Below are 26873 nucleotides of genomic sequence, written 5' to 3' on the forward strand. Positions count from 1 at the left end.
TCTCCCCACAGGCCTTCAGCCACCCATGTGCGGTGTGGCATGTCTGACTCTCAGGACCCCATGAACTGTAGCCCGCCAGGCTCTTCTGTCCACGGGATCTCCAGGCAAGAATACTGGAGTTTCCTCCTCCAGAGGATCTTCCCAACCCAGGGATGGAAACCGCATGCCCTGCATTAGCAGATGGGTGGGTTCTTTACCACTGGGCCACCAGGACAGAGCCACCCAGGACGGGTACTTAACTCCCTTCCTCACTCAGAACCCGGTTTAGGCAGACACAGCCGGCCAGGGAGAGGCCCCCACGCAGCCCAGCGCTCAGGCCCCAGGTGGCCAGGAGAGGAGAGCAGGCCCCATGAAGGAACAAATGAGGACTGATAATCACAAGCGCTCACCAAGACGGCCCATCAGAGCGCTCCACGCCAGCTCCCTCTCTGGTGCCTGCTCATGTGCCAGGGGCTACACACCCTCTATCTTTAAATCCCTGCCCCTAAAGCTGCACACACGGAGCTTCTGCCACAATCAGAACTGGTAATAACTAACCTCCCCAAGCTGCTTCCCAACCCTGGGCTGCAAGGCCCTGCAGGAAAGAGACTGGATCTTGTCCCATGTCAGAATGATCAGTAATTAATAATAAGCTTTCAAATGGAAAACCACCTGAAATTCTCCATTAAGACTAGATGAGATCTGATTTTCAGATGTTTCTGTCAGATAGAAGAAACAACAGAAAGGTTCACTAGGGTAGGAACATGAACCCCTCCCAATACACTCACACGCGTGCACGCATCGCACTACTAACAAGAGCTCTCGAACACTGTCCCCAAGGTGATAGCCACAGGCAGCCCCAGCCTGCAGGGTTCAGTCCAAAACATGGGTTGGCAAAATACTAGTCAGGCACCAGTCAATGGCTCATTTTCTAAGGCCCTCAAGGTAAAGATGACTCCCTCCCCCACCCCCGCCGCCATTTTCACACTTGTTTTTAAAAAACAAAGAATATGCAACAGGACATGTGGTTGGCAAAATCTGCTGACTCTGGGTCTAAAAGGAAAAGCCCTGAACATGGGAAATAGATGGGCACCCCTGAGGAGGCCCTACAGCTCCAGCAGGGGTCCAAGCAGGGGCCCCCCCAAAGTGGGAGCAGCCCAGGCAGCGGGGTGGAGTCTCTTATTCATCAGTAGGGGACTACTCCACTGAGGACTCTGAGCACTCTCCACAAACTCCCGTGGCCTGCTGAGTAACGTAAGTGTGGATGCCCTAATTCCCAGAACCCATGAGTATGTTACCTTCCCAGCCAACAGGGACTTTGCAGGTATGATTAAATTGAGGATCCTGAAATGGACAGATCATCCTGGATTATCCGGGTGGGCTTAATGTAATCACAAGGGTCTTAGAGAGGGAGGCAGGACGGTCAGAGTCTGAGTGGTTAACAGGAGCACAGGTTGGAGTAAGGCTCTTTAAAGCTGGAAGAGGACTAGGAGCAGAGGGGTGCAGGCCACCCGGAAAAGCTCACCAGGCCAGGAAAGCCCCCAGGAGAAACGCAGCCCTGCCACTGCTTTGATTTCAGCCCAGCAGCATCACTGCAGACTTCCAACATCCAGAACCAGGAGAGAATGTGTCTGTTTTGTTTTCAGCCACTAGAGTTTTATGGTCATCAGTCACAGCAACAACAGAAAACTAATATATTCATTCATTCAACACGTCTTTACTAGGCAGGCACTGCCATGTGTCCAAGCCCTGAGCTGGGCCTGGGACATAACCTCTGCCCCACGTCCAGCCTACAGGTCTGCAGTCACACAGCTGATTAATAAGAAGCATGTTCCAGAATGTCTCACTTTAGCACTGTCGTGGGAAATGCTAAGTCTCAGCCACGTGTCTGCTGCCCCTGAACCTACAAACACTTCTAAACAAAGCCAGCGGTGCCCTCCTCCCAGCCACACGACCTGCAGGACTACAGGTGGACCATCACCATTTAAATCCAGGTACACCATTCCCTACTGAATCAAAACCCAAACCAACAAAGACAAGCGAAATAAAAATTATTCATCAGACATTCTGGGCAATCAAAAAAATCAAGACTCGAACTATCACATAATCCTGACAGTCCCACTTCTGGGAATTTATGCAAAGAATATGAAAATACTAATTTGAAAAGATGTATGCACCCGTGTTCATTACAGCATTATTTACAATAGCCGAAAGGATGAATGAATAAAGAAACTGTGATACATATACACAATGAAATACTACCCAGCCATTTAAAAAGACGAAACTTTGCCATTTGTGACAACAAGGATGAACCTTTAGGGTATACTGCTAAGTGAAATACGCCAGATGTAGAAAGACAAATATTGTATGATTTCAACTCACAGGTGGAATATAAAAATTAAACCATCAAGCAAAAAATAAATGAAACCAAAGCACACACGCAGATACAGAGAGCAGTGGTGAGCAGCAAGGGAGGGACAAGCAGAGGAAGAACGGGCAGAGGCTCATCTGCATGATGATGGATGGAAATGCAATTTTTGTGGTCAGCATGCTCTGGGACACAAGAAATAGAAACACAAAGTTGTACAGATAAAACACACAATGTTATAAACCAGTGTTACCTCAATAAAAAGTAAATCTTAAGAAGTATTCCTTAGTCCAAATTTCCACCAGTTCACTGACACAAACAGATCTCCCTGATTCTGCACTGCCTGGGCCCGGGGGTAGAGGTCAGAGTGCACACAGGTCAGAGCGGACACAGAGCGCTCAGTGGGTCTCCTGATGACACCACACCACTCAGAACTAACCAGTCCCCACACTCACCCCCAAGAAGCACTAGGGAACCAGAGCCTGACCGCACCCCCACTCTTGGCATCCTGGAAAAAAATAAGGAAAATATCTGAGCCAATGGGAGCTAAGAAGTGTTGATCGGTCAATAATTGTTGCTTGAATTACGTCCTCTAAATAAACTCAACCCCTCAGCAAATGCTAACCGAGCACCTACTACGTTTAGGGAATGTGCTTTCTACTCCTTTTGACAAAAGCCCCTCAGTGAAGCCAAGGCAGGAACGCGCTGGACTAACACCTGCTCTGAACCCACAGGCATACTTTTTGGAAGGCCCCTTTCCCACTTTTTAACCAAGTTATGCACTTGAGTTTTCCCACACAGACTGAGGGACCACAGCCAGATTTCACAAATGCCAACAGGTTCTAAAATCAAACATACCCAATGTTAATAACCCATGGCCATGAAATTATGCGGTTTATTGTCAAAGCAGCGTCTCACCACACATCGGGACTGGATTCTGCATTGCTACAGAAATCTGGGGTGCTAACAGGCAATGCGACTGAGTCCCCATTGCTACGGAAACAGCCCCTGTGGGGGAGGGGGCCTGATACTCGTTCACCATAAGGCTCCACATAGAGTGCACAGATGGACGTCCTTCAGGCCCAACTCCCCCTCCAGCAGGGCGGGCCAGTTACACACAGCCAGCCTGCGGAAACTGCAAGAGGCCGCATGGGGCCCACAGAGCAACAACTACTGGTATTTACCCTTTACAAAGCAAGGTTACAGACACCAGCCTCAGGGCATGCAAGGGTTCTTTGCATGAAGACTTCACTGAACAAACACCAAATACAAATAAAATCATTCTGGTTTCCCCACCAGCACACACAGGTATCCATCTCCTCCAAGAATCGGGGTCATGTGTAGGGCCCAGCTCTGCTGCACCTGCGTCTCTGGCTGCTCTGCCTACCCCTGGGTTTTCACAAGCATCAGGCCCAGAATACTGTTAGTACGGCTTTATCCAGCTTATGAATATCTGCTGAGTTTCTGGTCTGTCAATACACACGCAAAGATTACACAAGGGCTCGACTAGCCTGTCAGATGGCAGAGACAAACATGTGGGTGTGGCTCACGAGGCTGGGAGGCCAGAGAACACGCTTCTGGTGGGTCAGGGGCATGTCCGTTCAGCCTGGCTCATTGGGGACGAACCAGTGGAGACTCCAGGTTCTGTGGGCGGCACAGAGCAAGCCGGGAGCCCAGCCAGGGCTCTCGCTCTGCACGCGCTCCCTTTTGTAGGCAGCAGAATTCTTTTCTGGGGTGTTGCTTCTTTTTTCTAAACAAGATCTAATTTGGGTCCTCGGTACTCCGTCTACAGCAACTATAAGACAAGGGAGCCCTGTCCCGCCCTCCTGCTGGAAGCCCTCCCCACCACCCAGTCCCACACCACCCCCCCAGGCCCTGCCTGGGTCCCTGGGCAGTCTCACCTAGAAAGAAAGAAGGAAAAAAAGTACCCCAAATCCGTGTGAAGACAACTTTAGGGGAATGAAAAAAAGGACATCTTAAATCCGGGTCTGCCTATTCTGGCAACCTTCCTAAAAGTGCCGAGAGGAAAGGCTCTATAAGAACAAAGGAACCAGAAAGATTCACCAACAAAGGCAACTTAGTCCAGGCCCCGCCCCTCCAGACAGTAGTCCCAGCCGTCAGGTCACCAGAAGACGCTTGCTCTCATCCACCAGAGGGAGGACCTCCCAGCTTCCAGCTTATAAAAAGCCGTTTCCGAATAATAGGATTCATTTCACTTCCACTTGGGTACTAGCCAACGGCAGACGCCCGCCCAGCTGGGGACTCCCCGGGGTAGCCCTCAGGGTGAGCTGGGCACCCGCTGACACTCACTGTCCTCCATGCTCAGAAGACACTACGGTCATCAGCCCGCTTTACAGAGAAAGACACTACATTATGGTCAGGACAGAGCAGTAAACCGCCCAGGGTCACAGGCCATTGAGTGCTGGGGCAGGCCTGGAGCCCGGCCGGGGGGACAGCGAGCGCCCCGGCCCAGCCATGTGGCAACCCTGCCTCTAAGGGTGCCTCCCAGCGACTGCACAGATGACGAGGCTAGACAATGTGCTTAAAAACAAAACATTTTCTACACGCCAACACTGCTGGCAAACAACAGCCAGCTTTACATCAGGGCAAACCCAGGCTTTCACAGGTGTCCCTAAGTCTGGCAACATTTGAGCAAACCTCTGCTTTCCTGAGCAGTCCGCAATCCTGAGGACACCTGGAGCCAACACCACGTGGCTCTTTCCTCCAGTCACCGACCGACAAGGAAGGGCCCACTGCGTGCTCAGAGAGGAGGGGTCCCCGGGGAAGACCCACAAGCCACAAAAACAGTGTACTCAGCCTAGGTGCCACAGCCACCAGGCACAAGCAAAAGCCCCCAGCCTGGGGTGAGGAGAAAGGAAAGAAAGATCCCACTGCCACACAGAACACACCAAAAAGCATGAACCATTCCGGAATGGAAGCGGAGAGCGGGGCTGGATAAACAGGTCAGGAAATAAGCAGGTCTGGAAAGGACATGGTCACCAGACAGTATGCTTGTCCAGTCTCAGTCAGAACATAAAGAACCATCACCACACAATCCAGGATGAGATGAATACATAATCCCATCCTTCTCCAACATGTCAGCGTCTGTGAAAAAAGAACCTTAACACAGGGGTAGGTGCCAACCACCGAGTTCAAGTTCTCAGATGTGTGCTGCCCACTCTGTGGCTGCCAAGGGGTTACTCAGTGCTGGGCATGTGGAGGCAACAAAGACCCCAGCCCGCCCTCCAGAGCAGGCTCCACAGTGCCTTCCGTGGAGGGCCAGACTGAGCATCTCCAGCACACGCCAACCACCCTGCCCTGCCCTGCTGCGACCAGACAACAGGAAGCAGCAGAGCTGGCTTCCAGCAAAACTCCATTCACTGAAACAGGAAGGGGGCCAGAGTTGGGGGCTGCAGCCAGCGGACCCCTAGTCTAAAAGGAGAAGTAGATATGGAAATGGACTCAACAAAAAGGGGTTCACATATGCCCCAGGATGTGGTGGGGGGTGGAGAGTGGGGAGCCCCACCTGGGTTTGCAGGGGAGCGTCTGCTATCTCGTCCAGCGATAGCACCACCAACTCCACACCTCCAGCTTTCAGTGGCTCCCTTCAGGGCCCCAGTCAGAAAATCAGGTTGGCCTGCCAGAAGCAGGGGACCCGCCCTAACATCTCTCCAGGCCCCAACAGGCAGGAGCTGGCCCACCTGCAAAGCTGGAGCTCAGGCCCAATCATTCCACATGCAGGAGCCCCAGGCAGGTGAGATTTCTGCAGGACAGGCGTGAGGTATGACTGCAGAACACAGCACACACCTCCACAGGCAAGGACAGGCAGAAGGGAAGCAAAGGCCCGAGGGACACAAAGCGGGGGACGATGCGGGGGAGAAGCACACCCCCAGGAGACAGCAGGCTCAGGAAGCCACCGAGGTGAGACAGGAAGGCAGTGAGGGCGACGGCCGAGCTGCAGGGCCTAGAGCCCTTCCCCACCCCCACTTCTCCGGCACACTTTAGGGTCTGCAAGCCCCGCACCCGCTTCCCTGAACCCCGTCCAGCCTTAACCACCCCCTACCAGAACCAAACCAGGTCACGGGCACCTGCTCAGACACCTTCAACCTCATCCTGATGCTCGCTGGAGGGTCAAATCCAGGACAAACAGGCGACCCCACACCCCTGCCACTCTCATCCCCACCCCACCCCTGCCGCTCTCCTCTCTCCAAACTCAGGTCGCATGTCACCTCCACACTGGCCGGTTTCCTGTGGATCTACTGAGATGAACACCCTGCTATGCACCTCAAAGGTCTGGCATCAGGAATAAATGAATGAAGAACACAACACACGCAACCCAGGGCTCTCCCGCAGGTTGGGCCCCAGGCTCAGCACCACCACTGGCCCTGCAACACTACTCAATTTTCCGACTCCTCTGCGGCCAGTGACGCCTCCAGCTTCCTGCCTACCTCCAGGCTCCAGGGACCTGACCCCTCTCTGCAGTCTCACAGCCTAAGGACCCTGACGGCAGAGAGCAGATCTGCAAACCAAGACCGAAAATTCACGGGGGTTCAGGATCTGCCTGTGGACACCTTTAATTAATTCTTAGGAGACAGAGATGTGCTTTAATGCTCAGAAACCCTGGAGATCAACACTCCACTGTGACTGCATTTTGAACAGCACTGAGCTGCCCAGGTTTCAAGGCAACCCACGTGAGGGCAGTAAGCAGGGGCATCCAAGGCAGCCACACGCTGGGGTGAGGACAGACTTGCGGTGGACAGCCCTGGTCCTGCTCATTCATTTACCCTCAACATGTCTTAGTAACAAGGAATAGATGCTTGATACAAAAAACCCGTGAAGCTTAAAACACAAAATGAAAAATGATCACTGTCACCCAGTTCCCAGTCAAACTGCTGGACCTCTCTACCAGCACAAGTCCCTGGGAGGCAGGGGTTAGGGGCTGCAATGCTAATTATCTGCCTCCTGCTACTCTTCCATTGCGGTTTTGTTTCCTACTTCAGGAGTTCAGCAATGGAAGTCAAAAACTACTATCTAAATTCTAAACAGATCTTCGTTTAAAAAAATTATGAAAGTGATTTTAAGGAAAGCTTAGAGAACACTGCAGACAAGCTGAGCTCAAGCGCTGGAGGCCGCCGTCCCAGCCAGCCGCGCCTGTCACTCTCCCGCCCCATGCAGCCACCAGCAATGGTGTTTACACCCAAAGCCCTTCCTGTAGGAACGACGTCACCCGCAGCAGCTGGAGTCTGGGCACTGGAAGCAAGCGAGAGGACTAACTGGCAGGACGTGCTTTTCTTTAGCCCAGGAGACAGCACGCCTTCCAACCTTGCCAAATCCCAGGACCTCACAGATCCACTGCTGAAAACAGAGGATGGGGGGGGGGGGGCGCCGGAGAGAGAGAGAGAGAGGGAGAGAGATCGGCTCTATCACCAGGGAGCAGCGACCGCTGCTGCACGGGCTCTGGGGGCAAGCCCTCCCCACGAGGACCAATTCCCTCCAGCAGGCAGCAGCTCTCTCCACACAGACTGAGAGGATGGAAGGAGCCTGTGAGCCCAAACCCCGCTGTGGGGACAGAAGATCTACTTGGAAGACTGTTGCAGAGACTAGAGATAGTGGTCCCAAGGTGCAATGGAGACCTCTGTGGCAGAGCAGGAATCCACCAACAGGCCTGGTCACTCCCTTACCCCCACCCACCCTGCACCTTCAGGGTCCCCCCCTTCTCAAGAGAACAGAGAGCTCTGTAAGGACACGGTGCCAAATGACCAGACCTCCCAACCCACCCTTTCTTCAGGGACTTGCAAACCTCTGCAGCCACAACTGCAAAGGCAGCTCTAGATGTCCTGACGCTATGAGACAACCACCACTGATCACGTGGAAAAAAGCAGCTGAGTGGGGTCATCAACAAACACACACATTCGTACATAAACGTGACTGCACACCTATCTACATGTGCACACACATCCCAGAAATGACCCTTCATTCAGTTTCACTTGATTCACAGAAACTCTTTAAAAAGCAGGGGTGTTCTGGCTAAACACAGCATAAAGACCACAGGCATTTATGGTTCATCTTTCCAAAACCCTCTAAAAAACGACAACAAAGAGAACCCAAAAGACAGGGACAACTTTAGCAAAGAACAGACATGAGTAGTAACAAACAGGAGATTAAAGGATCCTAGAAACTGAGGACTCCAGAGAGCTCAGGAAGTCCTAGGAGCACTGGGCACCCTGTAAGACTGCAGGGCTGGGGCGGGGGTGGGAGGAGGGGAGAGGATGTTAGAGCTGGGAGCACTTGCACAAAGGCTGTATGTACAACAGCCAGCCTCCCACGTCAGCTCCCTCTTCCCCTCCTCTCTGGATAAATTAAGAGAAGTCTAGACTTGAGAACACCAGGTCAAAGAGGGTGGTGGGAGTGAGGAAAGGAGCTAAAAACAGAAGCTAAGTGAAAACCTGAGGCCCAGCCCTGAGGGCCTGAAACTCCCTCTGCAGTTGGCCTCACAGGAAAGAGGGAGACAAACAAGACTGCCTCCCTCGAGGTCTCCACACTCCTGGCAAAGAAGGGGGTCTTCTCAAAAAAAGGCAGGCTCTTGGGGACTCAAGAATAAAAGGATGGCTTCTCACTCTCCCACCCCACCCCCAAGAGCTCCTTCTGACCCACCCACCAGGTTTTCCAATCAGCTGTGCTCATCTGAGACCGAAACTGAAAGACAAACCAAACAAAAGAGCCTGAAGGAAACAGACAGTCCCGGGAACCAAAGTTGTTGTTTTTTTTAATTAATGTCCTGAGGAAATTGAGAGAAGATGCTGCGTGCACACATCAGGATTTTTTTTCCTCTTAAGGGGCAATCAGAAAACAGGAAAAAGCCCGAGGAAGAATTAAAGACATGACAGCCAAAACCCCATAATGTCAGGTTAATCATGAGAAAAGTACCAGAGAAATCACAACTAGGAGCATTCTACAAAATATCTCTTCGAAACTCTCAAGGTCACTGGAGACAAGGAAAACCTGGTAATTGCCAACCTAAGAGAACCTAAACGTGACAACTAACGTTGTATCCTAGAACAGAAAAAGGACATTAGGCAAAAATCAAGGAAATATGAATGAAACAGCCTCAATGTATAAACACTGGTTAAGTCGCCAGGACAAATGGACCATAATAATAGAAGATCTTTTTAAGAGAAACTGGGAGCAGAATACACAGCATCTCCAACTTTTCTATAAATCCAAACTATTCTCACAAATTTTAACTTTCACATCAGTAGAAGAAATGCAAGACAAAGGATCTCTCAGAAAAATTAACAAGGGGGATAAATGAATACTAGTCTCTACTCCTACCCCAAATTAGATTAATCCAAGGGTCCAAATTTAACTAAGATTTCCAGAACCACAAGAAGAGGGAAATTATCAAATAAAAGTTACCTGAGAAATTCCCAGAGCTGAAGTATACAAGACTGCAAGGACCTGCCAAGTGCTCAGAGAAATGGGGGTAAAAAGAACACAGGGCACAACGGGAAATCTCAGCACATTAGGGATAAAGACAAGAACCCCAAAGCTGCCAAAAGCCAACCATCACCCGCAAAAAAGGTCCCAGGGAGGAACAAAGGGATGGCAGTGAGTCCTCATGAGCCAGTGACTTGACTCTCCTGAGCATCATTAACCCTCCTATCCAGCTGACCGAGCCAAGTGTGGGGATGGAAGGACGTTTTCAACTCGTGACACAGGCCACAAAACATTTACGTTCTTAGAAAGTTGCAGGGAAACATGCTCTCGTGAACAAGAGGCAAATAAATGCAGTAGCCATTCCTGCCAGGAAGCCAGTTCTCCCTTCTTCCTTTCTAGAGGAAGTGACCTAGTCCTCCCCCAGGCAGACAAGAGGCCTGAGAGGCTGGCCCATACCCAGCTGGGCGAGGGGCACGCCTGGTCTAAGGGAAAAACTCAGCCTCCTTACCAGTGACCCACCTGGTTCATTAGGGACACCCCACACAGGACCAACACCCAGAGCCTGCCCACCTCTGGAGTTCTTATTTGAGCCAATAAATGTCCTTATTGTTTAAGACAGCTTAAGACAGTTGCTGTTACTCGATGCTCAGCTCCCCAACCAATGATACACACGGGATGCAAGACACAAGGGATCCAGCAGAGAGGACAAGACCCAGAGGGACCACCACCCAAGGCCCAAGGTGGCAGCTGCACTGCAGCAAGAGGGGACCGGCCCTGACGAGAGCAGGGCAGGGGTCCCCAGGGCAGACAGAACTGACACACCTTCTAAGGCACCTGGGCAACTACAAGACAGTACGTGTTGCATTTTATTGGAGCATTTGTAATCAAATGCTCCAGAATATAAGAAGTTTAAAGTACACTTCAATTTATAAATCTTTCCTAATTTGGTAGTGCTGTCTGTATCCTATTTAAAGAATTTTGTCTTCTCCAAGATCATAAAGCTAACTCTCCTGTTTTATTCTAGAAGCTGTTTTCTTTCATGTTTAGCTCTGTAATCTACCTAAAACTGATCCTGGATAGGATTTGGGGTAGAAAAATTCTCCCCCCCCCCCACCCCCATACAGAGAATCCAACTTTCCCAGTACTTCTTATTTAATATTATGTTTTTTAAAAAATGTTGGCCACACCCATGGCATGTGGAACCTTAGTTCCCCAACCAGATACTGAACCCATGACCCCACGCTAGAAGGCTGAGCCTCAACCCCCCGGCCACTGAGGAAGCCCCCTCCCGGTGCTTCTGAAAAGGCCGCCCTTCCCATTTGCTATGTGGCACCTTTGTCACAAACTAAGTGGCTATTCACGCGCAGCCTGTGTCAAGGGCAGCTCTGTCCTATCCAGCTATTTGCCTATCCTTCCGCCAACACTGCGATGCCTCACTCACTGTAGTTCTTACCAAGTCCTCACATCTAGTACCATGCTCTTCAGTACATCAGCTGTGTTCTTCGAGGATGCTTTGATTATCCTCGGCCTTTGATTTTCTTATCAATTTCAGAAATCGGTCACGGAATCCTGAGAGCAGTGTGGGGAGAGCTGACACAGCCTGACGACAAGCGCTGCAGTGTGGAGGACACTGCTCCTGCCCCGCGGCGGGCATGGCAGCAGCTAGCATCTCTGAAAACAGGCAGCCGTCCACCCAAGCCGAGCGAGGGTCTCCCCTGTGACCTGGCAGTTCCACTCTTAGGTATGAATCCAAGAGAACACATACTCACACGCATGAAAGATGTGTCAGAGTGTTCATGGCAGCCAGTACTATTCGGAATAGCTCAAAATGGAAACAAGCTAAAAAATCTATCACTAGAATCAACAAATACTATATTCACATGAAAGTGGAAGTGAAGTTGCTCAGTCGTGTCCAGCTCTTTGCGACCTCACGGACTGTAGCCTACCAGGCTCCTCCATGGGATTTTCCAGGCCAGAGTACTGGAGCGGGTTGCCATTTCCTTCTCCAAGGGATCTTCCTGAGCCAGGGATCGAACCCAGGTCTCCCGCATTACAGGCAGACACTTTACTGTCTGAGCCACCAGGGAAGCCACTATATTCACATAACAGAATACTATTTAACAATGAGAAGGAACAGACAGATGGTAACTCGGCTTACTGTGGTGATCTTTTGAAACGTGGAAAAATACTGAATCACTATGCTGTGTACCAAGAACCAATATAGTGCTGCGGGTCAATTAAACAAAGTACCAGTAATTAAGTAACTAAGTAACTATAACTCACTCACAGAAAAAGAGAGCAGATATGTGCCTACCGGAGGGGAGTGGAGAGGGAAAGGATGAAGGTGGTCAAAAGGTACAAATTTCCAGTCACAAGATAAGTAAGTCCCAGGGATGCAATGTATAACACGTAAACATAATTAACACTACTGTATGCTATATACGAAAATCTGTAAATCCTAGGAGTTCTCATCCGGGGGAAAAAACGTTTTTTCTATTTCTTTAATTTTGTTATCTGTATGAGATGACGTTCGCTAAACTTACTGTGGATAATCATTTCACAGTGTATGAAAGTCAAGTCACTATCCAGTACACCTTGTCAATTATATCTCAATAAAACTGGAAAAAAGATAAATGAGAAGGAATAAACTCACACACAACTACACGGGTGAAACTCACAAATACATGTAACAACACTGCTGAAAGAAGCCAGACACAAAAGCAGAATGAAAAGAGTCATTTTTACATGGGTAGGAAGTACACTCCACAAAGAAAATATAACTGTCATGAATCTATATTTATAGAATAATTTAAAAATGAAAAAAAATCACTATAAGTATAGAACATTGGAAAACACAGAAATCTCTAAACCTTGGTCTTAAGTAAGATTTGATCTAAAGCCCACTCAAAACAGAAACTCATGAATCATGTGAAAAGGTACATCAGCAAACATGTTCAAAAAGTTACTCTCTGTGTGACTTTAAGGAAAGCCCCAAATCCTGAAAGAGCAAAAATCTCTGACCACGGTGCAATGAAACAAGATGTAACGAAAGGAGAAGTAACAATAATGCTATCCGTTGGAAAACCTAAAACTCCCTCTTAAAAAACTTTTGACTCAAAGGGGAATTCAAAATCATAGTTGCAGGATACCTAGAAAATAGCATAGATGTAGAAAGAACACCATACGTGAAACAAAGACAAATTTGTACTCAGAGGAAACTTAATCTAAAAACTTAAAATTCCTAACAGAAAAGAATGAAATTAAGCATCTGATAAGAAGTCAGAAAAAATACACAACTGAATGCGAAGGCAAGCAGAAACAATTAACAAAGAAAACAGCCAAAAGTAACTTAATGAGCATATTTGAATAAAGCTGAAATTTAAAACAGGAGTTCTTTAGAACAAAAAATAAAATAACCACTTAGAGAAAAGTACTTATACCCTCAATTACAGGCAAGACACCAAAGCTCAGGGAAGTTAAATGACTGGCCCAAGGTCACTAGCTTCAGGTTAAGGCACAGCAAATCCTGAACTTGAACCCAGTCAAGTCTGACATCCAGGAGTGCTGGGCACTGGAGAAACACCTGCTACTGTGATTACAGGGTCCACACTGACCACCAAGGGGCCCAGGCCCAAAATAAAAGGCCCACAGTTCTCCCAGACTCTGTCCGTACCCCTGGGGCCATGGTGACTGTGCAGGAGAGTCTGGCCCAGGGTGGAGTGGGGTCTGAGCAGGAAAGCATCAGGTAAAGAACCCCACTCTTAATTTAGGGTCCAACGGGCACATGGTGTGCGCTGGCTACAGGCTCCTCACCCACTGGGGTCTGCCTTGTGTCTCCCCAAGCACAGCACTTGCTCAGTGGTTCCGGTGACCATCGTCATCATTGCTGATCTACTTAAAATTCTTACAGCTCCTTCTTTCACGGGCAGTGGGGTCAGTCCCTGTTCACCTAGCTCAGCGGCACACTGGCTTGAGCTGAGGCCTGAGAGAGGACTCGGATAGAAATTCATTTGCAATCTGCAGACAGCTACTGGCCTATTTCACCTTTTCAACATGCAGTTCACTTAGCAAGTAGAAAAAAATTTTTAAATAAAAAACTTAAGGCAATTTCAACATACAGCCAGGGATGGACAGCTGGACGGATGTGCCACATAAAGGTCTCCCTGCCCAGGGTCAAAACTTAGCAAGGACCTGGCAAATAAAAGAAACACAGGACACATAAGTTCTATTTCCGTTTCTCCTTCCTTTTCTGCCTCCAAATAATGGCGAATTATCAAGTGAGAAGCACTCTGCAAATGCCATCGCAATCTATATTGTAAAATCTGATTTAGCAGAGAACAGAAGTTAGAGATGGCATTTGTATTGGATTGTTCCTTTTAACCAGCTCAACAGAGCAATTTCTGAGGACCAGCGATATATAAACAGACATGACTGAATTGATTAGATTCCTGTGACCCCCATCAGGGCCCCAGAACCAGGAGGTGAGGCACTTGGGGTGAGTCTGAGCAAAACTCAAGAGTCTGGAAGATGCTCTACCAGGAAAGAGCCAGTAAGGCACCAATCCGCACCAACCCAGGGGTCTGGCCCATTGGTACATGTCTTCATTTAAATTTATATGGGTTACCTCTGTAATTAGTTATCTCTATTAACTAACAGGTATTTCTAATACACATTCAGTGTAACAAATTCAAATGGTCCTAAAATAGGCAAAACAAGTCAATCCAACTCAAAAGGTAACAATGTGAACTTGGTGGATGCTGTGTAAAGCTATCAGCAGTTTTTTTTGTGGTCTTGGACTTTATAGATGAGGGTTGTTACTGTATCATGCAGAAACTTGCTTTCTTTTATTATTGCTTGCTTTCTTTTTATTATACATGTGGTCTTTTTGTTTTTTGTTGTGTTTTTTTTTTTTTTTTCAAAAAAATGCATACCACCCTGAGACTCTTTTTAATGTCTGCCTAGTATTTCACTGCACATTTGTGCCACATTTGTTTACCCATGCTCTCCAGACATGTAACTTATTTCCAACCTCGTCCTGTGACAAATAATGCTACAGCTAACGTCCTGCTACATATAACTTTACACGTGGGCCAATACTCCTGTACTGTCTGACATTTCTACGAAGCCTATTTTTAGTCTGTGCCCAAAGAACCGCAGGGCAGACAGGGAGGTGAGGAAGGAGAGAACTGGGACGCCATCCAGAGAAACCAGCAGGGCTCAGACCACAGACCTCTATAATCAGGTTTATCACATGGGAGGCCCTCCGGCAGCTCATGCCCACGGGGATGTGGCACACAGCACCCTTAGAACAGACCCTGCCCTCCTCAGGCAGCCCTCCTCCACCCACCGGCCTCCCCAGCTTCAGGCTGCACGCGGCCCCAGAGGAGGCTTGTTAGCATACAAAGCATTCCACCTGGAGGGCAACACCTCCCTCTAATCCGAGCGGGGAATTACTCCACCAGGCTGGCAGAATAGTAATTACAGCTGTGCAGAGGATCCTGCCAACAACGCTGGGGTGGCCGTCCTCACTGTGGCCCCCGAAGATGAGGGAGTGGAGGCTGAGAGGTGAAGGACCAGGCCAAAGTCGCATCACGCCCTCTCGCACTCTGTCATGCCCATGCAGAGCTAAGCTGCGTGCAGCAGGGTGTGTGTGCTGTGACAGAGATGGTCCATCAATAACCAAGCACCCCAAGCCACTCCTCTTTGAAGAAAATAAAATCCTAATATACTGAAGGCAGGGCTTCCCTGGTGGCTCAGATGGTAAAGAATCTGCCTGCAATGCAGGAGACCCCGGGCTTGATCCCTGGGTCAGGATGATCCCCTGGGGAAGGGAATGGCAACCCACTCCAGCATTCTTGCCCTGAGAATACCACGGACAGAGGAGCCTGGTGGGTTACAGTCCACGGGGTTGCAGAAGAGTCAGACACGAATGAGTGACTAACACACACATACTGAAGGCACAGGCTAAAAGGGCCAGGTTGGTTTCAACGCTCTTCAACAAAGTCCAAAGGACTATAGCCCGGGAACCCGTATGCCATTTATTCTCAAAGCCTCAGACTCCAGAGGAAACCCAGGACAATGACAGTCCAGGGCCACCAATCAGGCAAGACCAGGTCTGAAAAGAAAGAACCCCAAAAAGGAGGGCCAAGTGTTGCCCAGGGGCTTTCAGGAGGATGCCAATCTGTCTTTTCAGCACTGGAGAAGAGGAGCCATGCGCCCGCATGCACACAGGCTGACTTTCAGTTCAGTCGTGTCTGACTCTGCGACCCCATGAATTGCAGCAAGCCAGGCCTCCCTGTCCATCACCAACTCCCGGAGTTCACTCAGACTCACGTCCATCGAGTCTGTGATGCCATCCAGCCATCTCATCCTCTGTCATCCCCTTTTCCTCCTGCCCCCAATCCCTCCCAGCGGGTTATTAATGAGAACTGGCTATCACAGGACCAGCCCCCTCCAGACAGAGCTCTGCTCTTGCAGCCCCCGTTGCCCAACTATCACAGACTGTGCTGCCCCTTCCCAACAAGGCCACGTCACAGAGCACACGCCCACCTTGCCCCCGCTCCCCGGACTCCCCACGCCAACACCTTGTCACTCGCCTGACGCTCTGTGGAGAGCAGCGCCTGGCGAACGCTATGCTCTGCGGCTGCCAGACACGACCGACACGGCACGAGGACTCACCCGAGCAGAGAGAGCGACCATGGCCCTTTCTGGGCAGGAAAGGACCAAAGTGACGGCGCTGGGGGGCCACACAGAGCATGTCTTAAGTATATACACTTAAAGATAGGTTCCTATCTCCTGTTTCCCGGTGGTCACGTCAGGGTAACAGCTCACAGGTGACTAAAACATTCCCATTACTAGAAAACGAAATTATTTAAGACAGCACTCATCTCTCGATCTGAAAGAGAGAGCAACTGCAAGGAATGACCTGTCTCCTACCCTGTGTACTTTCTGGAGTGTCTGGGGTTTGTGGAACGGGCCTGTCCTGCCATTCCATTGCATTCTTTAGTGCTTAGATAAACTGAGCTGTGAGAACCCCTGCTGGCTCAGTCAGCAAGGAACCTGCCTGCAACGCAGGAGACCTGGGATCGACCCCTGCGTGGGAAAGATCCCCCAGAGAAGGAAATGGCACCCCACTCCAGCATTCTTGTGGGGATAATCCCATGGACAGAGGAGCCTGGCGGGCTACAGTCCATGGGGTCACAAGGGTCGGACACGACTGAGCGACTGAACCACCACCAAACCTGGCGGTACGGAATCGACACGGCGTCCTGCTTCTGAGCTGACCAGCTGCCATCAGCACAGCAACCCTGGGAGGCAGGTTCCATCCCCTCTGGGCAGACTGAGAAACAGGGGCTCACATATGGAAACAGGGGTGAAGGAGGTCTGTTTAAGGTCCAGAAGGTCTGTCTGCCTGACGCCATCAACTTCAACAAACCTTGTCTTTATTCTTTTCAAGACATTTACCTAAAACTCTCCAAGAAAGAACAAACTCAGTGAAGGGCAGCAGGCAGTGACCAGACGCTCCTGTTGGGCGTGTTTACCTTGGAGAGAGTGGACAGTAAGGAGAGCGCCAATGCCCCAGGGAGGCCCTTGGTTACACTGTCTGAGCTCCTGCCGGTGAGCGGGGGTGCTGTGAGGCTTGGGTTTAAATCTTTAGCACAGGGCTGAGTACACAATTAGAAACCTCAACCTCCAGCGAACTAAAGAGCCCCAAGTGTATAAGCCTGCCTGCTCCAAACCCCCAGGCCCTCAGCTAGTGCTGGATCCAGGAGCCATTAATAGCTACTGTTTACTGAGCGCCTGCCCACCTGTGCCAGGCACCTTAGAAACACTTCAGCATAGGACCCATTGAATCCTCCCCCAGTGCTAGGAGGCAGGTGTCACTGTGACATTTTGCAGACAAAGAGAATGGAGACTCCAGAAGATTAAATCATCTTAATCACCCAGCTCACAAGTGGAAGAACCTGGATATGAAGACAGCTGACCAAAGCCAAGGGCTACTCTCCCTCAGGAGAAGGAATTTAAGGGATTCTATCCAGGTTCCAACTAACAATAACAAGCGCAAGGGCTGGCACTCTATTCCCCACGGCACCCTGCCCGGGCACTCGTCTCCCGGAGCACCTGGCCTGATGAAATCCCACCCAGGCATTTCCAGGGGCTTCGTTTCCGTAGTCACTTCGCCCACTAGGTGTGAGCTCCCAGAACAGACAGGCGGGGAAAGTGGGGGCCAGAGACAAGTGGGTGAGTGAAGAACTGGGAGCAAGAGGGCAGCGGCCCCCAGATAACCCCTCCCACACAGCAGCCGCACCACTAGCAGCAAGACCACCGAGGGCTGTGATGCAAGCCTCAGAAACCCACGGAAGGGCTTCTGTGAGAGCTCCCCCGCGGGGGCGGTCCCTGAATGCACAGAGGCTAGAGGAAAACAACTGTGCCAAGCCCCACGACTTTAACTGAAAAGGAAAATCAAAGGAAACCTGGCTGCCTGTGCCTCTCCGCACACCACCCCCACCAGCCCCCATCGGCCTCATCTGAGCAGATGCCCAGGCACCTGCACTGGAGTCCTCGGGAATGCCACCTCTGCTGTGCCTGTCAATGCCAATCAAACGCTGAGATCCTACACCAGACCACAGGAAGCCTTCAACAGTCGCTGCTTTTAATTTGGGAAACGTGTGCGCCCAAAATGACCTCAAATGATGATTCATTTAGAAAAGCCCCCAGTTCAGAAACACCCACTCTCGTATACTATTTTATGTAAATTGGCACAAATTTTTTTAAAAAAGAGTTTAACGGAACTCTTACCGAAACGCTACTCAACGGGAAGACCCCACACTACAGAAACATACTCTCAAGTGCTATCACATACAAATTATATGTTTATGAAGACAAATTCGACTGAATTTCACCAAAATTGTATTATTATCCAAAAATTAGAAATAGCCCAATGTCCACCGATAGGAAACAGGGTAAAATCATGTGAATCCACAGATCATTCTTTGTAGTTGCTAAAATAAATAATGTAATCAGTCTACACAAGTGTCATGGAGCACACCAAGACATTAAGTGAGGGGCAGCCTGCTGTAGGTATATACACACACACACACACACACACACACACACAAGGGGAATGGATACACACATACGACATTAAGTGAGAGGGACAGCCTGCTGTAGGTCTACATACACACGCGCACGCGCACACACACACACACACACGGAATGGATAATGTGCATAATTTTTCTTCCCTGCTTTCAAACAACGGTCTCCTTTCAGAAAGACTGGGGAAGAACCCTTATATTTTTCAATACAGATTTAATTTTCCTAAGTACTTTCTAAAACAAATCAACTGGGACTATCTGGGCCAAGGTTAAGATTAAGATCTATTTTTGTTTTCTTCTTCCATACACGTTCATATTTTTTAAAAAAACTTACAAATATTATTTTAAAAACATTAACAATATGATAGATCTGTATATATTAGTCTGGGGGAAAAAAGCTCATGGTTAAGTTTGAAAATGAAGAAAAGAACAGCATGAGCCCACCTTTGCTCTTTAGTATGAGAAGGATAAACACACCGAACCATAAATGACGCCTATTGCCTTAGAAGCTGAAGAGAAGAGCATTCATTTTTCTACACACACTTGCTTTTTTTTTTTTCCCAGTAAGTATATTTTTGCAATTAATTTTATATCAGAAAGAATTCCACTTTATGCTTCAGGGCAGTGTTCCACTCTCCCCAACTATTTCTGAACACTCAGCCCATTCAGACCCATGGACAGGTTGGCCCTCCCAGACCAGCCTGTGTGTTCTGCACGCCCTGGAACAGAGCAGTTCTTTAAGCTCTGAACTGGATGTAAACAACACCTGCCAAAAAAAGCTCTAAAGAAACAAAGGAACCGTGGAGAGAGTGCTGGAGGTGACCTCCTTTTTCCAGTTGGTGCGGCAGTGAGATTCACCCCCCCAATTCCACACAGAGATGAGCTCGAAGCACGTTGGGAAAATCAACTCAAGGCCTGGAGCTGAAGTCCTACCCCACCCCCCCAGCATTCTCACCACATCCACACTGAAGGGCCTCGTGCTCTGGAAAGCAAGCTGACTCACTAGCTTTCTACTGCAGCCCAGGCATTTCAACTTAGAAACACATTTTTAATACTCCAGGGCTCCCTGTTTTCAAGAGGAGCTTACTTCAAGTCAGCTACGTTCTCTAGAAGGCCTTCCCTGACCGCCTGAACCCGGGCCGAGCTGGGCTCAACTTCTCACCCGACATGTACGGGTGGAGGGCCATCTGTGTGAGACGCAGAGCATCAGGAGGCGGGAAGTGAAGAATCTGCTTCACGTGACACGCATTCCACTGGGGCGTAAGAGCGAGTCAAAAAAACACAACAAAAATGTTGGGCAGTTCCCAGGCAGTCCAGTGGTTAGGACTTTGCGCTACCACTGCAGGGGGCCCAGGATGGATCCCTAGTGGGGAAACTAAGATCCTGCATGCAGGGCAGCACAGAAACAAACAAACAAACAACAAAAATAAAAAAACCCAAAGTATTTCTAAGTTGTAGGCCATCTACAGACAAAGGGATAAACAAAAGGTGGTCGCTGAGGGCATAACATAGACTGCTGCTGCTTAGTCGCTTCAGTCTCGTCCGGCTCTGTGTGAGCCCACCAGGCTCCTCTGTCCGTGGGATTCTCCAGGCCCTCCTCCAGGGGATCTTCCCAACCCAGGGATCAAACCCAGGTCTCTTGCATTGCAGGCAGATGCTTTTACAGCTGAGCCACCAGGGAAGCCTGTAAGAGACTACTGTTCAGCCTTAAAAAGGAATGGAATTCAGACACATGCCACAACAACACAGACAGATGAGCCCTGAAAAACCACGCTGAGTAAAAGAAGCCATTCACCAAAGGACAAATATTGGACAATTCCACTTATCTGAGGGACCCAGGCCAATCAAACTCATAGAGACAAACAGTAAACTGGAAGTTGCCAGGGCCTGAGGCAGGGGGAATGGCTGGTGGGGGTCGGGAGGCATGTTAATCAGTGCAGAGTTCCAATGTGCGGGGACGATCAAGTTCTAGAGACAAACAGTGGTTGCACGACACTGGGCATGTACTTAATCCTACTAGGCTGTACACTTAAAAATGGTTACAATGGTAAATCTTATGTCATTTCTATTCCACAATAATTTTTTAACAAAACAACAATGAAAAAAACCAACCCTGTATTTAAAGTTGTGAAAAGAAAGCAAGAGGAAAAAAGCAAATAGAGAAGCAGCACGGGCTAGGAAGAATCACGGAGGGTGATGATGGAGATGGGCTGAGCGGCTTGGAAGGCCTCTCTAAGGAAGTGCTATCTCCCCCCACTGGACATGAGCTCCTGAGGAACATGAGTGGAGCATCCACATCTAAGCCCCAGAACAGTAAGTGTCTAAATCGAGACCTTTGTCCACATCCAAGCCAGGAAACAGAGTAAGACCCCAACTCCACTCATCAAAGGGCTTCGCCAGGACTGAGACACCCAGAACTCAGTGGTCTAAGAAGGAAGCCACCTTGTGACCGAGGCTGGACATAGAGGTAGCCACGGCTGCAGGAGACACTGTTGCTGAGCCAAAGCAGGAGCCTGCACACCCTCCAACTGGGAATTCCACCAACAGGAAACAGCAACGTGGACCCAAGGCTTGGTAAACAAGGATGCTCCCTAAAGTCTTGTTTGTAAGAACACAAAGTGGGTAACAACAATCTAATAATGGAGGATTAAGTAAATCATGACATATCCATGTAACAGCAACTATTATTATTATTAAAAAATCATGTTTTCAACAACGTGGGGAAATATACTATAACATTAAGAGGATCTATAATCCCTGAATAGTGTATATAGTAGTATTTTCTAATTTTGAAAAAAACATATAATCAAAGGAAGGAAATCCACGAGTCTTAATGCAGTTGCCTCTGGATGGTGAGGTTAGAGGTGATTTGTGTTTTTATTTTTGTCTTTATTCCTTTCAGTATTTTGCAGTCCCCCTACCCCTCAGGGGAAAGGTTGTTTTTTGGGGAAAAGTACTTAAAGGGCCTTGCACCATGCCTGGCCAAAGTCCGGCAGTGACTTCTAAAAGCAACACATACTGTTTCTGCATTACCACAAGGAGGAAAAGGCTGGCAGCTTTCTTGAAAGGAGGAAGGATACAGAGCAGAGCTACAAAACCAGCTGCAGAGGTGAGAGTGGAAGGAAGTCACCTGGCAGAATGTGAAGGACTGCCAGCAACTCAAGATAGACCACGCTCTGCCCACAGACACCTCTCCACCTGCACAGCTTCACAAGCCAACAGCCTCACAGGAGCAACCCAGCCCTGAGCTCAGGCCGCACAGAAAACCACCACCAAAAAAGAGCAAGCACAGCTCAGAACAAGCCCAACCAAGACTTTTGGCTCAACTCAGGAAGGCAGGCCTCCCTCCCAGAGCAGATTCCCACGTGCCACCCAGAGAGGCACAGCGACAGCACTACAGCAAAGCCCAGGTCCCCCTGTTCCCAGGGGAGACGCCAGTCCAAATGGCACCTCGCTCACCCAAAAGCCTGTCTAAACAATTCTATTCAAATCAGGAAGCTCACCCTCTCCCACCTCTCTCTCATCTCCAGCACCACAGGCCATGCCTTTTCTTTTTTTGCTTTACTTTATTTTTTGGTTGTGCCCCAAGGCACGTGGGATCTTACTTCCTTGACCAGGAATCAAACCTGCACCCCCTCTGTTGGAAGCACAGAGTCTTCTAGTGGTCTTAACCACTAGACCACCAAAGACGTCCTTACTTTTCTTTTTTAAATTGAAGTACAGTTGATTTACAACATGTTTAAGGTGTACAGCAAAATGATCTAGTTACATATATTTTTCTTTTCAGATTATTTTCCCTTATACACTATTACAAGATACTCAATATAGTCCTGTGATATACCTCGTTGCCTCTTTTTCACTGAATTTTATAGTTGATTTACAATTCCTGAGTTTCAGGAAAATGACTCAGTTATATGCACATATATTTTCCAAATTATGCCTTTATTTCTTTGTTAAAAGGACAAATCCAAGGTTTAAGTCTGTACAAGCCCTAGGAAAAAAAATCTTAAGAAAGAAATCAAGCTATGATTGGAAAAGAAGCCAGTCTAGTTTGCCCTGACTAAAATATGAAATTCAGGACACAAACCCCAACACCTCTCTGTTAGAAATTTTCTTTTTCACAGGGAAATGCACTGCTTTAAAATCTAGTGTAGATAGGCCCTATTTAACACCTGCCCACCCATAGCAAGATACACACCTTTGACAAAAGAGAAGCCTCATTATCAAATTTAGAAATAAATGTACTGGCCCAACTGCCCTATTCTGGTTTGAAATAGAAACAAATACAGAAATGAACAATCTTAAAGCGGTAGAACAATGAGACATACAACCAGCATACAGCCATTAGCAACATGAGTCAGTACTTTGTGCAATAAAAAAAAAAAACTTGGAAGCACAATAAAACAATCCTTCAGAAAAAAAAAACAACCCTGATTTTTAAAAGGGAGTAGGGAATGGGCCAACCAAAAGGCTTAACAAAAATCCCTGGGCCAGGCTCCAGGCAACTAGACCGGGCAGGAACTAGTTCTGACTTGCCATTCCTGAAATTCCTCTCTCCCAAGGTTTTCTGGTTCTTCCTTCCCCAGACTCTCTTTTTACCCATTTGGGCTTGAAGGAGACTGGAGAGGACCCAGAATGTTTAAGCAGAGACAAGCACCTACAATTGGCTGAAACAAGCCCCTCCACCGTGCAGGTAGCATCAGGGAGCCAGTCAGAGCTGAAATTCACAGGTAAATAAAAAGGTTGTGGAAGGGGCAGTGAATTCATCACATCACCACCCAGCTAACCTCCACAGTGCTGGGCCAGACTGAAATCAGACGGAAAGGATGGGCCAAGAGGCAGGAAGTAGGGAAAATTGAAAGGATGACTTGACCCACTAGAACGTCTCAGTCACACAGCCAGGAGGCCAGAAGGTTCCAAGGAGGTTTTAAAAAAAAAAACCACACACAGAGAACAAAACAAAACCAAGGTGGTTGTGGGAATGCCAGAATGAACTGAAACAAATTCCCCACTGACTGCAGAACCACCTTATGTTCAAGCAGAGTCTCCAGGGCCCTTTACAAACAAGCTATAGGTTTGGTCCAGAGGTAACTTAGGTCTCAGTCCCTACCCGTGGCCAAGACTGGGGTCAGTCTCCCCAAACTAGCCTCAGTCCTTCCTATGGTCTCCCACAAACAGCACAAACCTCAGACTTGGCTGAGTAGCCTCTCTCTTTTGGCTTTTCTGGTGCTACAAGGCAAAATAAAAACATCAGCTACGGACAGAATTTGGGGTGGTTCCATCCACCAAAATGACAGGAGCAAAAGATCACGAATTAAAAAGACACCAGAAAACCAGATAACCAACAAAAACATACATACATACATTTTCATCACCCTCCCATGGATGGAAGTGCTTTGCTGCAAATAGTATGTGAGGCTCCCAAGAGCCCCAACAGACACCCAAGGCAAGGTGTAATTATTCCCATTCTACAGATGCAGGAGCTGAGGCTGAGACTTGCGTAAGCTAACCCAATGAGGACCAGAATCCAGGCTCCAAGGGACACATGTGTCCAAGCAAATGTTTATTTGCCATTCCCGACGGAAAGCAGTTACCCTCAAGAGGCAAGACTCCCTGGGCCTCTGCTTGTTGTCCTCAGCCTCCAGCATCTCATGTTTTCTGCTGTGCCTTAAATCCAGTTGCGGGAACAGCCTCAGAAAGGGCAGGCACCCCGATCCCAGGGGATAAACCCACTGCCACACAGCCCAGATCGATGGAGTTCCTGAGTGCTCCAAAGCCTGCTCTTCTCCAGCCTGGTCTCCCCACTGAGCCCCAGTGCTGAAGGAGCAAGAGCCCAGTGATGTTCCGTGCCCTGCAATCCTTCTCCCTGGCCGTGCCTCAGCCCAGCACCTGTAGCATCTGCCTGACCGCTCAGCATGAAGGGTGGCACCACCAGTGGCTCAGCTTCCATCCTGGGACTTGATGGCAGGTGTACAAACAGCCACAGGAGAAACCACCATTAAGCACCAACTATGTGCCAGGCCTTAAGAGGGAGAGGATGCAAGGTCCCTACCTGTGTCAACGAAGGCTCTGGGAATCTGAGCTATTTGACAGAAGCAGGGCTTGCACCTCAAAGTCAGGGCCTCCCCAGGCCCACTTAACACCCCAGCACTGCGCAAACAGGGCTAGATGGCTGCAAGTGGATTCCCAGAAACCATGCTGAGACTTCAAATGGACGGTTACAGGAACCCAACTGGATGATGTACAAAGCCACTTAAAATGCACACAAAACCTTACAGAAAAACAACAATCTCAGGGACAAGTGAACAATCCTGTGAACCAAAGCCTTCTAAAGGTTTCTCTCGGGCAGCCATGTAGCAAATGACACACTCCGGAGAGCTCTCAGCCCCCCACCACCCCCCCTTCCTTCAAGCGACCATTCGGCTGAAAAACACCTCCTCGGCTCGCCTCAAGGTGGGCTTGGACCTCCCACGGTATTTCGAAAGAGGGAGAAAACGGTTTAAAAAAAAAAAAAACCGCCTTCCAATTTTACGAAGGCAAATCCACTCTTCAGAGGCCCGCGATTTCAACAGTGCTGGGTTTTACTTGGGGGGGGGGTGGGGCGGGGAGGAAGAGAGGGAAAAAAAAAACCATCTGGCAGGCCCTGAGCGGGGAGAGATCCAGTTTATTATTGAACATTTTCAGCAACAGAGCATTAAGTGTTTTGAAAATAATGCTCTCGTTCCCGCACTCAAAGCGCGGCCGTCTGGGCGACTGTGAGCCCCCGGCCCCTCGCACCCAGGACGGCAACCCTGATCACCAACTTCGGGGACACCCGGCGAGGGGCGAGGGACTCCGCCCCCCCGGCCCCGAGGGTCGGCCCCGGGCCCCGGCCCTGCATCCCGCGGCCGCTCTCAGGAGGAAGCAAGATGGGGGGCCGGGCGGCAGGAAACCGGCCCAGACTCCTCGGGCCGCCGAGACACCCGCGGCCGCCGGAATCTGGGCCGGAAAGGCGACTCCCCGGGCTCTCCGCAGCCTCGGCCGCCCCGCGGCCCCTCCCTCGGAGGCCCCCCAGCCCCGGGGGCGCCCCGACCCCGCCGCGCGCCCGAGCCTAGGCCGCTCGTCGCCGCCACAACAATGGGGAGAGGGCCGCCCGCCGCACCCCCCGCCCCACGGTCGCCCCCAGCCCGGCCCCGCGGGCCGACGGCGGCGGCGCGGGGCGGGCCGATCCCCCGCGATCGCGGACAAAGGTCGGCCCGGCCCGAGCGCCGCTGTCAGTCAGCAGCCACCGAGAGACAAAAGCCGGCCCGCGCCGCGCCGCCTCCATCTTTTAGCGCCGCGCCCGCCGCCGCCGCCCCGGCCCCGCGCCGCCCCCCGCCGCCCGGCGCCCCGGGCCCACCTGGTCTAGTTCCGCGGGCGCGACTGGGCCTGGCGATGGCGATCGGGCGGCGGTCAGGCGGCGGGATGGCGGCGGATTGCGAGGCGGCGGCGCGGCTGCTCGCTCGCTCGCTCGCTCGCTCCCTCCCTCCCGGGCTCGCTCGTCGCTCGCTCGCTCGCTCGCTGGAGCCTCGGAGCCTGTGTCTCGCCGCTCGCCTCCCTCCAGCGCTCGGCTCCCCGCCCCCCCGCCTGCCGCCGCCCCCGCCTCCGCCCGCCTCCTCCTCACGCCGCCACCGCCGCCGCCGCCTCAGCCCGCAGCCGCGCCTCGGCCCGCGCAGCGCCCCCTGCCGCGCCTCCGGGGACCGGCGGTCGCCTCCCGCCTCCGGGCCCGGAGAGGGGGGGCTGGGGTCCCGGGAGAGGGGGGTCGAGCTCGCGCGAGGGACCCAGGGGAGGGCCTGCAGGGCCTAGGAGACGAAGCCGGGGGTAGGGGGCCTGGGAGAGGGGGAATCTGGGACGGGGGCCCCCTGAAGAGGCCGGGGGAGCCAGGGGGGAGGGGTGCCCGAGGGGCGGGGCTGAGGGAAAGGGAAGGAGGCCCTGAGGCGGGGCTGGGTCGGGAGGCGGGCCGAGCGGGCCGGAA

General features: G+C 50.4%; 1 protein-coding gene across 14 annotated transcripts in view; it reads right to left on the bottom strand.

Annotated features, from left to right (window-relative positions):
- PRRC2B (proline rich coiled-coil 2B) overlaps window positions 1-26467 on the bottom strand; it is an 84270-nt gene extending 57803 nt beyond the window's left edge. For all 14 annotated transcript variants that reach the window (XM_027966261.2, XM_027966266.2, XM_042248047.1 and 11 more), the window contains exon 1: window positions 26259-26467. The gene's annotated coding sequence lies outside the window, so the exon portion shown is untranslated. The remainder of the gene's footprint in view (window positions 1-26258) is intronic.
- Window positions 26468-26873: the final 406 nt, after the last annotated feature.

This window comes from Ovis aries, chromosome 3 (genome assembly GCF_016772045.2).
Source record: "Ovis aries strain OAR_USU_Benz2616 breed Rambouillet chromosome 3, ARS-UI_Ramb_v3.0, whole genome shotgun sequence".
Taxonomy (NCBI): Eukaryota; Metazoa; Chordata; class Mammalia; order Artiodactyla; family Bovidae; genus Ovis; species Ovis aries.